This window comes from Chlorocebus sabaeus, chromosome 7 (genome assembly GCF_047675955.1).
Source record: "Chlorocebus sabaeus isolate Y175 chromosome 7, mChlSab1.0.hap1, whole genome shotgun sequence".
Classification (NCBI taxonomy): domain Eukaryota; kingdom Metazoa; phylum Chordata; class Mammalia; order Primates; family Cercopithecidae; genus Chlorocebus; species Chlorocebus sabaeus.
In genome coordinates, this window is record NC_132910.1 from 128,096,884 (window position 1) to 128,110,609 (window position 13,726).

At 38.1% G+C, this 13,726-nt stretch overlaps 1 long non-coding RNA gene across 2 annotated transcripts in view; it reads right to left on the reverse strand.

The window, feature by feature from the left end:
- LOC103236568 (uncharacterized) overlaps window positions 1-12,925 on the reverse strand; it is a 50,710-nt gene extending 37,785 nt beyond the window's left edge. For both annotated transcript variants that reach the window (XR_012093506.1, XR_498302.3), the window contains exons 1-3: window positions 12,778-12,925; window positions 3,113-3,286; window positions 2,036-2,134 (exon numbers count right to left, since the gene is read on the reverse strand). This is a non-coding gene — a long non-coding RNA (uncharacterized lncRNA). The remainder of the gene's footprint in view (window positions 1-2,035; window positions 2,135-3,112; window positions 3,287-12,777) is intronic.
- Window positions 12,926-13,726: the final 801 nt, after the last annotated feature.

A 13,726-nucleotide genomic window follows, 5' to 3' on the forward strand; every position in this document is an offset into this window, starting at 1 on the left:
CAAAAGCAATCCTTGTTAAGCTTTGAATCCCACCCTCTTCGCCAGGTCTCTCACACGGTCCATTATGCCTTCTCTACTCTGAATTTTTAACTTTCCCTTTCTACTGGATTCTCCTCATAGGCTTTGACCACACTCAGGTTCCTCTCATCTTAAGGAAAAGCAGCCAGCCTTTGACTCCACCCACTTTCCTCAATGTACTGGCCTATCCTCTCCTCAAAGGCAACTTCTGTAAACTACTCAAGTGATTTTTATTTACTCTTTCTCTTGCCCCACCTACAGTCATCTTTAGCCCACTCTATCTGGCTTCTGCTTTAAGTATATTCTAGAAACAGTCCCCACTAAAGTCATGAATGATTTCTGTATCTCTAAATTCAACAGATATTATTCATTCCTTAACACTTCATCCTTTTTCTTTCTTTTCTTTTCTTTTTTTTTTTTTGAGACAGAGTCTTGCTCTTGTTACCCAGGCTGGAGTGCAGTGGTGTGATCTCAGCTCACTGCAACCTCCACCTCCTGGAATCAAGTGATTCTCCTGTGTCAGCCCCCTGAGTAGCTGGGATTACAGGCATGTGCCACCATGCCCAGCTATTTTTTTTATTTTGTATTTTTAGTAGAGATGGGATTTCACCATGTTGACCAGTCTGGTCTCGAACTCCTGACCTCAAGTGATACACCCGCCTCAGCCTCTCAAACTGCTGGGATTACTGGCATGAACCATCATGCCTGGCCATGTCATCCTTTTTGAAATACATTCTATTTTCTTTTGGACAGGTGTAAGGACAAATACAATTTGAAAATAAGAGGCTTTACTGCCCTGATAAAAATTAAGAGATCTTCCTATCCCACCTCCTTTATCTCAGGACACTTACTTTAGAAAACTCCTGAGTACTTTTTCCTGTTTTTGAAATGTATATAAATCCCGTGGAAGATTAATAGGCCTTTTGTCAGCTTTATGACCTAGAGAATCTCTTTCTCAAAGACCTGGGAGCCATCTCTTTGCAGTGTAAACATCTGGGGAGATAGAAACACTGTCTCCCAGTTTCTGTGTTAAGGTAGGAGCCTACATTTAGTGAATGCCTCTCTCCAAGTTGGAAAATGACCTTCTCTCATAAAGATATGAGAAGTTTGTTTTCCCTCTAGACAATGCCATATTTACCCATCACACATGCTCATCCCAATTACCAGATGAAGTGAGGATGAGCTATATGTGACAAATGGTGCTGGTAAGTCCTCTAACTCTAGGACTAGTTATTGTTTAACTTGAGAATGTGGATATAATCGGTTGTGTCTGCTTGGCTATAGAAAAGGCTGAGATTTCTTTCTGTTTTTTCAATTTCTTAGCAGATTGTCTGTGAGGCTTGCTTGCTCAATACTTTAAAAAAATGTTTTATTTCTCTTCTTCCTTTGTGGAGAGGATTTCTGAGTTGGAAGAAGGTTTTTTTTAAAATTATATTTCCCCTACACTAGTTGTCACCAACAGAATGTCACCATTTTCCATTCTGTGTAATTTTATCTTACTGTCTACCAACCATTTTTTTTTAACACACTGCAACATGATTTTTCAAATGTGAACCTGACTACATCAAAGCCCAGGTCCATCTCTTTCCCTTTACTACTTATTTAAAATACTACAGTGATCTTAGTGTTAAAATTACAACCAGTAATACAGTCTGCACAGGCCTACAATCTCAGGCTTTATCTTGTACCCTTCTTGTCTCTAGCCACACAAATCTTCTATTTTCTCAAATGTGCCACACTCCTTCAGTCTAAACAAGTATCCCCTCTTCAGCACCCCCACCTCATTTTGCTTAATTAACTCTATTTTGCCATTAGAATATCAGCTCACATATCCCATCTTGACGGGAAACTTAGCTCTCACAAAAGCAAGGTCAGATTTTCCTGGTATAGTTATCAGAGCGCTGTACAAAATTTTTTTTGATAATCCTATTGCAGATTGTTTTGTGAAATTATTTGCTGTCTTCTCCATTTGACTATAAGCTCCAAGAAGGCAGGGTCATCATCTGTTTTTACTTACCATTGCTTCTCCGTGGCCTAATACAGTGCCTGGCATATGGCAGGAGTTCAAGAAAAGCTCCATTCATCCTGCTCCTCATGGGAACAAAATGTTGCCATGCTATGCAATAAATAAGAAAAAAATTCAGAAAGTTCAATGTTAGTTTTTTCAGTTGTTAGCTTCCTTCTGAATCAACTTTAAAGGTGCGTAGTTAAGAAATCAACTATTTTATTAAAGGTGTTTCTTATGGATTCCATTTGCAAAGTCAGTATTCACTTTTGACTTAGATTACTGCTGTTTATTGATTACTGTGTAACTAATTAACCCAAAACTTGGTAGCTTAAAACAGGACTTGACAAACTTTTTCTGGGAGTTGACAGACTTTTTCTGTAAAGAGTCATATAGTAAATATTTTAGAGATCTTTGTTGCAACTACTTCACTCTGTCATCGTAGGACAAAAGCAGCCAACAACAGTACACAAGAAATAGGTGTGGCTGTGCTGCAATAAAACTATACCAATGGACACTGCAATTTCAGTTTCAGATGATTTTATTATGTCACAAATATTGCTATTTTGATTCTTTTTGCAACCTTTCAATAATGTAGGACTCATTTGCAGCTCACAGGCTATACAGAAACAGGCCATGGCCCATGGCCATACTTTGACCCATAGGCCACAGTTTGCCAACAATAATATTTTTATTATCTTTGACTCTTTGGGGGGTTAAGGATTAAGACAGAGCATAGCGGATTGATTCTCCTGCTCCTCTTGATATTGACAGAGGCCAGTTGGTAGTATTTGTCTTCGGACGTGTTGGCCTGGCGAGTCTAAGAAAGCTTTTTTTTTTTCTCTCTCTCTGTTAGATGGAGTCTCACTCTGTCACCCAGGCTGGAGTGCAGTGCTAAGGCAGCTTTATTCATATTTCTGGCACCTTGGTGGGAGTGCTGGAAAGGCTGAGCTCAGCTGGGATTGTGACTCCAATTTCTGCACTGACTTTCAGAGAGACTTGAGATTACCAATACACATTTCGATTGAGGGTATGATCTTTTCCACATGCAAAATGAGTCAGGTTTGGAGAGGAAGGAATGATACTTACGAGCATTAACAAAGTACAATGGTGTAGTGGTGTAAGTTCTTCAGTTTCCTCATAAGAAAGTGCTTATGCTAATGCACACCGTCAGGTTTCGTAGCACTGTTCACTTTTTATCTCCTCATTTTCTTCTTTTTTCTTCATCCTTCAATTGCCTTTTCTTTTCAGTTCAAAACAAGCCTGCAGAGTAAATGCAGAAGCATAATCCTGTATTAATTTATGGGCCGTGGTGTGGCTTACTAGAAATGAAATGCTCTGGTCCCATGAAATCCTAATCACTTTCACAGCCAGCAGGTGCCAGAGTTAAAGCATTTCTAGTGAAGTGAACAAGAACATTAAATAAAACCCGTGCTCAGGACTGGATGCATTTAAGTCAGGAAGAGGAAAGTACTGTGTTGCTGATCAAAGTCTGGCCCAGGGAGGCAACTCTATTTGGTTTTAACTCAGTGGGAAAGGCAGTAACTTCAAATCCATGGTCAGTTCAATTCAATTTATGAGAGACTTACCCAGTTATTTCTGTATTGCATGGCAAGCAGCGAGCCTCTGAGCTGGCTTATGAAAAATCTCCCAGGTGAAAGAGATATAGAAAAATTACCCCCCGTGCAAGTTCTTTCAACTCTCCCTAACCCTTTGAGCCATTCTGTGGAAGTAGATCAGAATCTCAAGAGAAGGGGGAAGGCATCTGTGTTTGGAATGGACAGTCCTGGTCCCATTCCCTGGTGAAAATTTATCTCTCATGTGGCACAAATGGTGGGAAAAACCCTCTCTATTAACTACTGACTAGGAGTTGCCAGAATAAAAGCAGGTTCGGGGAAACCCCAACTTAGATGTGCTGGGATTAATGAATGAACTTCCTGAACAGACAAGTGACTGAGAATCATTTTCTAAAGTGTACACACAATAGATATAAAGATATCTTTAAAGACCTTATAAATCCAAAATATGTTGAATAAGGGATAATTTAAAAATAATATGATTAAGTTTAATTCTGATGATTGATTATGTCAATCCAAAACAAATTCTCAGAGCTGACAAATACTTTCCATATATCTTAAAGAGCAGAGGGCTGTCATATCCAATAGAATGGTGAAAAGAAATAGAATGATAAGCCAAAAACTACAGACAATCAGAAAATTGTTGATGCAGTATTAGGTTGTGGAATACCTGATATGAACACTTTGGCAGAATATGTATCTTCTTAATAATATTTAACTTATGGAAATATTAGAATCAGCTTGCTTTCCCTGCATTCAACTTACGGTGTCATGCAGAATATTGCCCAGGTTTTGATTTTGACAGTAGTCCTAATTTTGAATGCCAATTTTATCTAAAAAATGATTTTATAACCGATTAAAATAGCGTGGGTAATGTGTAAGGATAACAGCACAAAAATTTTTAGAATTAAATTAAAGATACTAACATTGTCTTCATTATCACTTCTAAGTTTAATACAGTACAGGCATACCTCAGAGATATTGTGGGTTTGGTTCCAGACCAACACAGTAACGCAAATATGGCCATAAACCTAACCACTCAATTTTTTTGGTTTCCCACTGCATATAACAGTTTTAGGCCAGGCACAATGGCTCATGCCTGTAATCTCAGCACTTTGGAAAGCAGAGACAAAGGGATCACCTGAGCCTGAGAGGTTGAGGCTACAGTGAACCATGGTTGCGCCACTGCACTCCAACTTGGGCAACAGAGTGAGGACCTGTCTAAAAAAAAATTACGTTTATACTGTACTGTAGTCTATTAGATGTGCAATAGCATGATGTCTAAAAACATAATATATATAACTTAATTTTAAAATAGGCCAGGTGTGGTGTCTCATGCCTGTAATCCTAACATTTTGGGAAGCCAAGCCTGGAAGATTTTGCAGGAGGCCGGGAGTTTGAGACCAGCCTAAGCAACTGAGTAAGATCCCATCTCTACAAAAATAAATAATGATTAGCTGGGTTTGGTGCTGGGCACCTGTAGTCTTAGCTACTCAGGAGACTGAGGTGGGAGGACTGCTTGAGGCCAGGAGTTTGAGACAAGTCTGGGCAACATAGTGAGACCTCTTTTCTACCATAAAGTAAAATAAAAATACTTTATTGCTAAAACATGCTAATAATCATTTGAGTTGTCAGCAAGTCATAATCTTTTTGCTAGTAGAGGGTTTTGCCTCAATATTGATGGTTGACCGATCAGGGTGGTGGTGGTTACTGAAGGTTGGGGTGCCTGTGGCAGTTTCTTCAAATAAGACAATAATGAAATTTGCCATATCAATCGACTCTTCCTCTCATGAAATATTTTACTGTAGCATGCAATACTGTTTGATAGCATTATACTCACAGTAGAACTTTTCAAAATTGGAGTTAATCCTCTCAAATCCTGTCACTTCCTTAACAAATAAGTTTATGAAATATTCTAAATTCCTTATTGTCATTTCAGCAATGTTCACATAATCACCAAGAGTTGATTCCATCTCAAGAAACTACTTTTTTACTCATCCATAAGAAGCAACTTCTCATCTGTTCAAGTTTTATCATGAGATTGTAGCAATGCAGTCACAACTTCAGGCTTCACTTCTAATTCTAGTTCTTTTGCTATTTCTACCACATCTGCTGTTACTTTCTCCACTGGAGTCTCAAACCCCTGAAAGTCATCCATGAGAGCTTGAATTAACTTCTTTCAAGCTCCTATTATGTTGATATTTGACCTCCTTTCATGAATCATGAATGTTCTTAATGGGATCTAGAATGATGAATCTTTCCTGAAAGGTTTTCAATTTACTTTGCCTAGACCCATCAGAGGAATCACTGTCTATAACAGCTAGAGCCTTATGAAATCTTTTTCTTAAGCAATTAAACCTGAAAGTCAAAATTACTTCTTGATTTATGGACTGCAGAATAAATGTTGTGTTAGCAGGCAAGAAAACATCTCCTTGTACATCTCCATCTGAGCTTTTGGATGACCAGGTGCATTTTCAGTGAACAGTAATATCTTGAAAGGAATCCTTCTGTTCTGGGCAGTAGGTCTCAACAGTGGGGTTAAAATATTCAGTAAAGTGGGCTTAAAATGTGCTGTAAAATAAATAGATATGTTGTCATCCAGGTTTTATTGTTCCATTTATAGAGCACAGGCAGAGTAGATTTAGTATAATTCTTAAGGGCCTTATGGTTTTTGAAATAATAAATGAGCATTGGCTTTAACTTCAAGTCACCAGCTGCCTTAGCTCCTAATAAGAGTCAGCCTGTCCTTTGAAGCTTTGAAACCAGGCCTTGACTTCTTTCTAGCTATGAAAGTACTAGAAAACACTAGATAGCATCTTTTTTCGGTAAAGCCAGTTTCATCTACCTTGAAAATCTGTTGTTTAGCATAACCATCTTCACCAATTATCTTAGCTAGATCTTCTGGATAACTTGCTGTAGCTTCTACCTCAGCATTTGCTGCTTCATCTTGCACTTCTATGTTACAGAGACAGCTTCTTTCCTTAAACCTCTGATGGCTTCCAAGTTTTCTTCTCCTGCTTTCTTACCTCTCTCAGCCTTTATAAAATTGAAGAGAGCCAGGGCCTTTCTCTGGATTAGGCTTTGGCTTAAGGGAATGTTACAACTTGTTTGATCTTCTATCCAGACCACTCATACTTTCTCCATATCAACAATAATGCTGTTTCTCTCTTTTATCTTTTGTGTGTTCACTGGCGTAGCATTTTTAATTTCTTTCATGAACTTTTCCTTTGCATTCATAACTTGGCTAATCGTTTGGCACAAAAGGCCTAGCTTTTGACCTATTTTTGGTTTTCAACATTGCCTTCCTCACTAAGCTTAATCATTTCTAGCTTTTTACCTAAAGTGAGAGGCATGTGACTCTCTCTTTCATTTGAACACTTAGAGGCCATTACAGGGTTGTTAATTGGCCTAATTTCAATATTGTTTTGTCTCTAAGAACAGGGAGGCTGGAGGAGAAGAGAGATGGGAGAATGGCCTGAGGGTGAAGCAGTCAGAAAACACACACAATTATGGATTAAGTTTGTGTCTTACATGTGCACAGTTGGTGGTGCCCCAAAACAATTACAGTGGTAACTTCAAAGATCACTGATCACAGATCACCATAACTAGATAAAATAATAATGAAAAAGTTTGAAATATTGTGAGAATTAACAAATTGTCACATAGAGAAACAAAGTGAACACATGCTGTTGGAAAATGAATTGACAGACTTGCTGTCAATGCAAGCTTGCCACAAAACTTCAATTTGGAAAATATGCAATATCTACAAAGAATAATAAAATAAAATAAAATAAAGCATAATAAAATGAGATATCCCTGTATTTAGAAATATATATATGTATTTTTTTTTTAGAGATAAGATCTTGCTCTCTCACCCAAGCTTGAGTACAGCAGTACAATCACAGATCATTGCAACCTCAAACTCCTGAGCTTAAGTGATCCTCCCACCTCAGCCTCCAGAGTAGCTGATACTACAGGCGTGTACCTCCACACCAGGTGATTTTAATTTTTTTTTTTTTTTTGTAGAGATGAGGTCTTGCTGTATTGCCCAGGCTGGTCTTGAACTCCTAGACTCAAGTGATCCTCCCACCTTAGCCTTCCAAAATGTTGGGATTACAGGTGTGGACCACCACACCTAACCAGAATTACCTTTTCATTACAAATGTAGTAACAGTCACAGTGGCCAGTGTGGCAATCCAAGGATGCATGTAGCAAAATCTACAAAATGTATGTTCATGCTATGCTATGAGCATTGAGAAAGAATTGAGAAACTACTCGTAAGTGTGGGCTAGGAATGGAATGAGTGGGTCTGAGGATACTTTGAACTAGGCCACTATATAGTAAAACATGAATTCTGGTTTTTTGTTTGTTTGTTTGTTTTGTTTTATTTTTGTTTTTGTTTTCAGATGGAGTCTTGCTCTGTCACCCGTGCTAGAGTGCAGTGATGCAACCTTGGCTCATTGCAACCTCTGCCTCCTGGGTTCAAGCAATTCTCCTGCCTCAGCCTCCCAAGTAGCTGGGATTACAGGCACCCACCACCACGCCCGGCTACTTTTTGTATTTTTGGTAGAGACAGGGTTAAACCGTGTTGGCCAGGCTGGTCTCAAACTCCGTCCAACCTCAAGTGATCCACCCACCTTGGCCTCCCAAAGTGCTGGGATTACAGGAATGAGAAGAATTTGTGGGTTAGACAATAACTTAGGGAGGAGGGAGAAACGGAGGAAATGTTGTCAATGTGACAAGTGGGTGGTTGTGTGTGTTTATGTGTGTTTTTCTATACTGGGTAATAAAAATAATGCCTAGATTTGTAAGATGACAGAAGGAAACCCTTCAGAGGCTCTTGAATTTGACTCTTCTGTAAATCTATGTCCTGAAAGAACAGCTACATATAAGCAATGATCTCCAAATCCCTTTCTTCTTTCAGCAAGTTTTGTCATAATCATGACACAAATAATTCAGTTTTTAAAAACATAGCTGTTCTAGAATATGACTGTTAATGGAGCACTTGAAGCATATTCTGACTCAACAAGTCAAGTTCAAATAGTATTTGTGGGCATGAGAACATGGTTTGTTTTTATCTGCATCCAGACATTCTAACCCTGGAAAAGTTTTGTGCCATGATTTTTTAAAAGAAATACTGTCTAGAGCTTTGACAGTGCTCTCTGCTGATAATCCTTAACCAATTAAATAGGACCCACCAGAGACCTTGTTCATGAAAGATTTACAGAAAAGTCACAATGTAGTCGAATTCAAAATGAAGAGTGTACGATAAGTGAGCAATTTTTGAATAATAACATATTCAGTAAAAGATAAAACATATCACCTCGAAATACAATGGAACAACATTAAAGTAGATATCTTGGGAGACATTTCTCTCCTCTAACAACCCTTTAGAATAAACAGATTTCTTCAGGGTTACTTTGAAAGACTATAACACTTAAAAGGTAATTGGGTCAACAATCTTGTTTTGAGACAACACTCTAGGGATGCACTCATCTTGCCTCCAAGCAACAGCATCATTTTGATAATTTGAAGAACAAAAACGTTAGTTTGATGGTCTCCGGCTGAACTGACACTTGTAGAGAAAGAAGCTAGTTTGTTTATTTCTAAGGGATATTGCATATCAAGACCTGAATTAATTCCATGTGTTGACACACAATAATTACTGGTTTCCAGAAGAGGATGTTACTTTTGCAAGATTTTCTACTTTGTTTATTTTCTTCTTAAGTTAGGAACAACAGCAGTAGGAAATCAGGTCTACAGCAGGAAATGGGAGCCATAGAATTATAGAATATGGATTCTGTAGGAGAGAGCAGGCAAGGGAGGAGAATTAAATACATTAAATTCCTAGCATGTGTCAGGCACTCTGGTAGGTGTTTCATAATTTATCGTTGCTACATTAGTTTTATAAAGCACGTATTCATGTCCCTCATTTGGCAGATGTGAAAAAGGCTCAGAGAAGTCAAGTACTTTCTCCAAAGTCACATAGAGAATGCGGTAGCAGAAAAAGAATTCTAATTTAGGGCTGTCAAGTTCCAATGTTATTGTTCTTTCTAATTGAAGGCTGACTCAGGAAAAGAACTAGACATCATCTAGCTCTTTTCTAATTCTAATGCACTGCTTCATTCTAATGTGCATATGAATCAGCACAATAGATCTTGTGAAAATGCAGTTTCTGATTCAGTAGGTGTGGGGAGGGGCCTAATATCCTGCATTTTTTAAAGCTCCCTGATGATGTTGATGGTGTTGGCTTGGGAATTACACTTACAGTAGATAATCTCTAGTTTACCCTCTCGGGTTCAGCTGTAGAAACCTAATGTTTAGAGAAAGAGCCTAAGATCCCTAACTAGTGCTGAGTTTGAGCCAGTGTCAATGCCAAAAGGAGGTTGTGGAGGTAGCCCTCTCCTATTCTCCATCAGCCCGCCAAAGCAGACCCACATAAAAGTGCATGTACTTGGCCAGGCGTGGTGGCTCATGCCTGTAATCCCAGCACTTTGGGAGGTCGAGGCAGGCGGATCACGAGGTCAGGAGTTCGAGCCCACCCCGCCTCTACTAAAAATACGAAAAATTAGCTGGGTGTGGTTGCGGGCGCCTGTAGCCCTAGCTACTCAAAAGGCTGAGGCAGGAGAATGGCGTGAATCCTGGAGGTAGAGCTTGCAGTGAGCCAAAATTGCACCAGTGCACTCCAGCCTGGGTGACAGAGCAAGACTCTGTCTCAAAAAAAAAAAAAAAAAAAAAAAAGTGCATGTACTTGCTGTGCAAATTCAGCTACAAGAACTCCCTAGGCCCCTATTTCAATGGGATTGCTGTCCCTGTCTTCTATTGGAATTCTGGAGTCATCATCACTGTGAAACTGTGTTTTGACTTCCGGTTGGTGCTCTTTCTACTGTAACTGAAGTGTTACATCTCAAAGTGGGATGTACAAATGAGAAATGAAATGAAACCATTATGATTCCCCCACAGCAGGAGCCACAAACTCAAATGTCCATGGTCAGGTGGGTAATGCAAAGGAATAATGTGGTCTTTGTGGGTACTGGCAAAACTGAGAGCTTGTGTCCATCCCAAGAGGGCAGCTCATACACACGTTCTGGTGGTCACCACCATGTGGAATGCAACCGTAATGCTGACTGATCTTCCAGGTTTTCAGAGAAGTTCGAAATATGAATTATTTTAAATAGACCATTTAAAAATAGCCTTTTTAGAGCAGCTTTAGGTTTGCAGCAAAATCAAGCAAAACATAAAGTTCTCATATACCACTGCCTCCCCATATTCTCCCCCGTATCAATATTCCCCACCTTTGCTACAAACCTGGAACCACATCCATAGTCCATAGTTTACATTAGCATTTATTCTTGGTGGTGTACCTCCTATGGGTTTTGACAAATGCATAATGACTTGTACTGTGACTGCCCTAAAAGTCCTCCATGTTCTGCCTATTCATCCCTCCCTCCATACTACTCCTGGCAACCACTGATTTTTTAAAAAATCTCCATAGTTTCGCTTTCCCAGAATATCATACGGTTGGAATCATATAGTAGGAGACCTTTTCAGACTGGCTTCCTTCACTTAGTAACATGCATTTAAGGTTTCTGCATGTCTTCTCATGGCTCAAAAGCTATTTTCTTTTTAGCAGTGAATAATATTTTACTATTAACAGTAAATAAATAATAAATATTTTTATCTATTTATTATATGGAGTAGCTCATATTTATTGTACCACAATTTATTTATTCACTCAACTACCAAAAAACATCTTGGTTGCTTCCAAGTTATGGTAATTGTGAATAAAATGGTTATAAGCATCCATGTACAGGTGTTCATGTGGACACAAGTTTTCAACCCATTTGGGTAAATACCAAGGAATGTGGTTACTGGACCACATGGTTAAGAGCATATTTAGTTTTGTAAGAAGCTGCAAAATTGTATTCTATTTTCATGTACCACTGTGCATTCTTACCAGTAATGAATAAGCGTTCCTGTTGCTCCACATCCTCTCCAACATTTGATGTTGTCAGTGTTTTGTTTTGATTTTGGCTGTTCTAATAGGTAGATAGTGGTATCTCATCGTCTTAATTTGCATTTCCCTAATAACATATGATGAGCAGCAAATTTTCATATGCTTACTTGCAATCTGTAAATCTGTATATCTTCTTTAGTGAAGTGTCTTTTCAAGTCTTCTGCCCATTTTAAAGTCTTGCTGTCCATTTTCTTATTGTTGCATTGTAAATGTTCTTTGTATATTTTGGATAACAATCCTTTATCAGCAAAGTCTTTTGCAAATATTTTCTCTCAGCTTGTAGCTTGTCTTCTCACTCCCTTGGTAGCATCTTTCACAAAGTAGAAGTCTTTAATTCCAGTGTATCAATTATTTTTTTCATGTATCTTGCCTTTGGTATTGTATCTAAAACTCATTGCCATACCCAGGCCCTCTAGATTTTCTAGGAGTTTTATAGTTTTGCATTTTTCATTTAAGTATATGCTCTATTTTGAGTTGATTTTGGGAAATCGTATAAGTTTTGTTTCTCAATTCAGTTTTCTGCATGTGTATGTCTATTTGGTCTAGTACTGTTTGTTGAAGAGACTATTTTTTTTCTCGATGGTATTGCCTTTGCTCATTTGTCAAAGATAAGTTGACTATATTTATGTGGGTTTATTTTCTGGTCTATGTATTTTGTTCTATTGATGTATATGTCTGTTCTGTTGACAATACCACAATATCTTAATTACTGTTTTTTTCCCCTAAGTCTTGAAGTTGGGTAGGGTCAGACTTTCAACTTTATTCATTGCCTTCAATATCGTGTTAGCTATTCTTGGTCTTGTACTTCTTCATATACATTTTAGAATCAGTTTGTCAATATACATGAAATAACTTGCTAGAATTTTGAATGGAATTGTATTGAATCTGTAGATCAAGTTGGGAAGACGTGACATCTTGGCAATATTGAGTCTTGCTATCCATGAATATGGGATATCTCTAAATTTATTTAGTTTTTCTTTGATTTTTTTTTAAAGAGTCTTATAGTCCTCTTCATATAGATCTTGTACATATTTTCATTAGATTTATATGTAATTATTTTATGCTTTTGGTGATAATGTAGGTATTATTTTGTTTTTAATTTTAAATTCCATTTGTCCATTGATGGTATATTGGAAAGTGACTGACTTCTGAATACTAACCTTGAATGCTTCTATCTTGCTATAACTGTTTGTTAGTTCCAGGAGATTTCTTATTGATTCTTTCAGATTTTCTAGACAGACAATCCTTCATGTTATCTGCAAACAAAGACAGTTTTATTTATTTCTTCCCAATCTGGATAACTTCTGTTTTCTTGTCTTATCTTATTGGACTGGCTAGGATTTCCAGTACAACGTTGAAAAGGAATGATGAGTGGGCACATAATTTTTAAATTATTATTTTTAAATATTTGAAATAAAACTCTCTCTTTCTCTCTCTCTAAATATATATATATATAATATATATATATATAGAGAGAGAGACATATATGTCTATATATATGTATTTTTTTTTTGAGACAGAGTTCTGCTCTTTTGCCCAGGCTGGAGTGCAGTGGTACAATCTTCATTAACTGCAACCTCCGCCTCCCGAGTTCAAACTATTCTCCTGCCGTAGCCTCTCAAGTAGCTGGAATTACAGATTTGCACCACCATGCCTGGCAAATTTTTGTATTTTTAGTAGGGGGTTTCACCATGTTGCCCAGGTTGATCTTGAACTCCTGACCTCAAGTGATCCACCCACCTTGGCCTCCCAAAGTGCTGGGATTACAGGCGTGAGCCACTGTGGCTGGCCAAAATCTCAAATATTTTTAAATGCTGGGCTAGCTAGACAAAATATATATGGAGATACATATTTGGCCACAGAGCTGGCAGATTGTGACCTCTGCCCCATATCCTTGTGTGGAAAAACTATGCACTTTCAGATTATTGGAATCAACTTCTTTTGTTTTTCTTGTTCTTTTTTTTTTTTTTTTTTGAGACACTGTCTCACTCTGTCACTTAAGCTGGACTGCAGTGGTGCAATCTTGGCTCACTGCAACCTCCACCTCCTGGGTTCAAGTGATTCTGATGCCTCAGCCTCCAGAGTAGTTGGGATTAGAGGTGTGTGTCA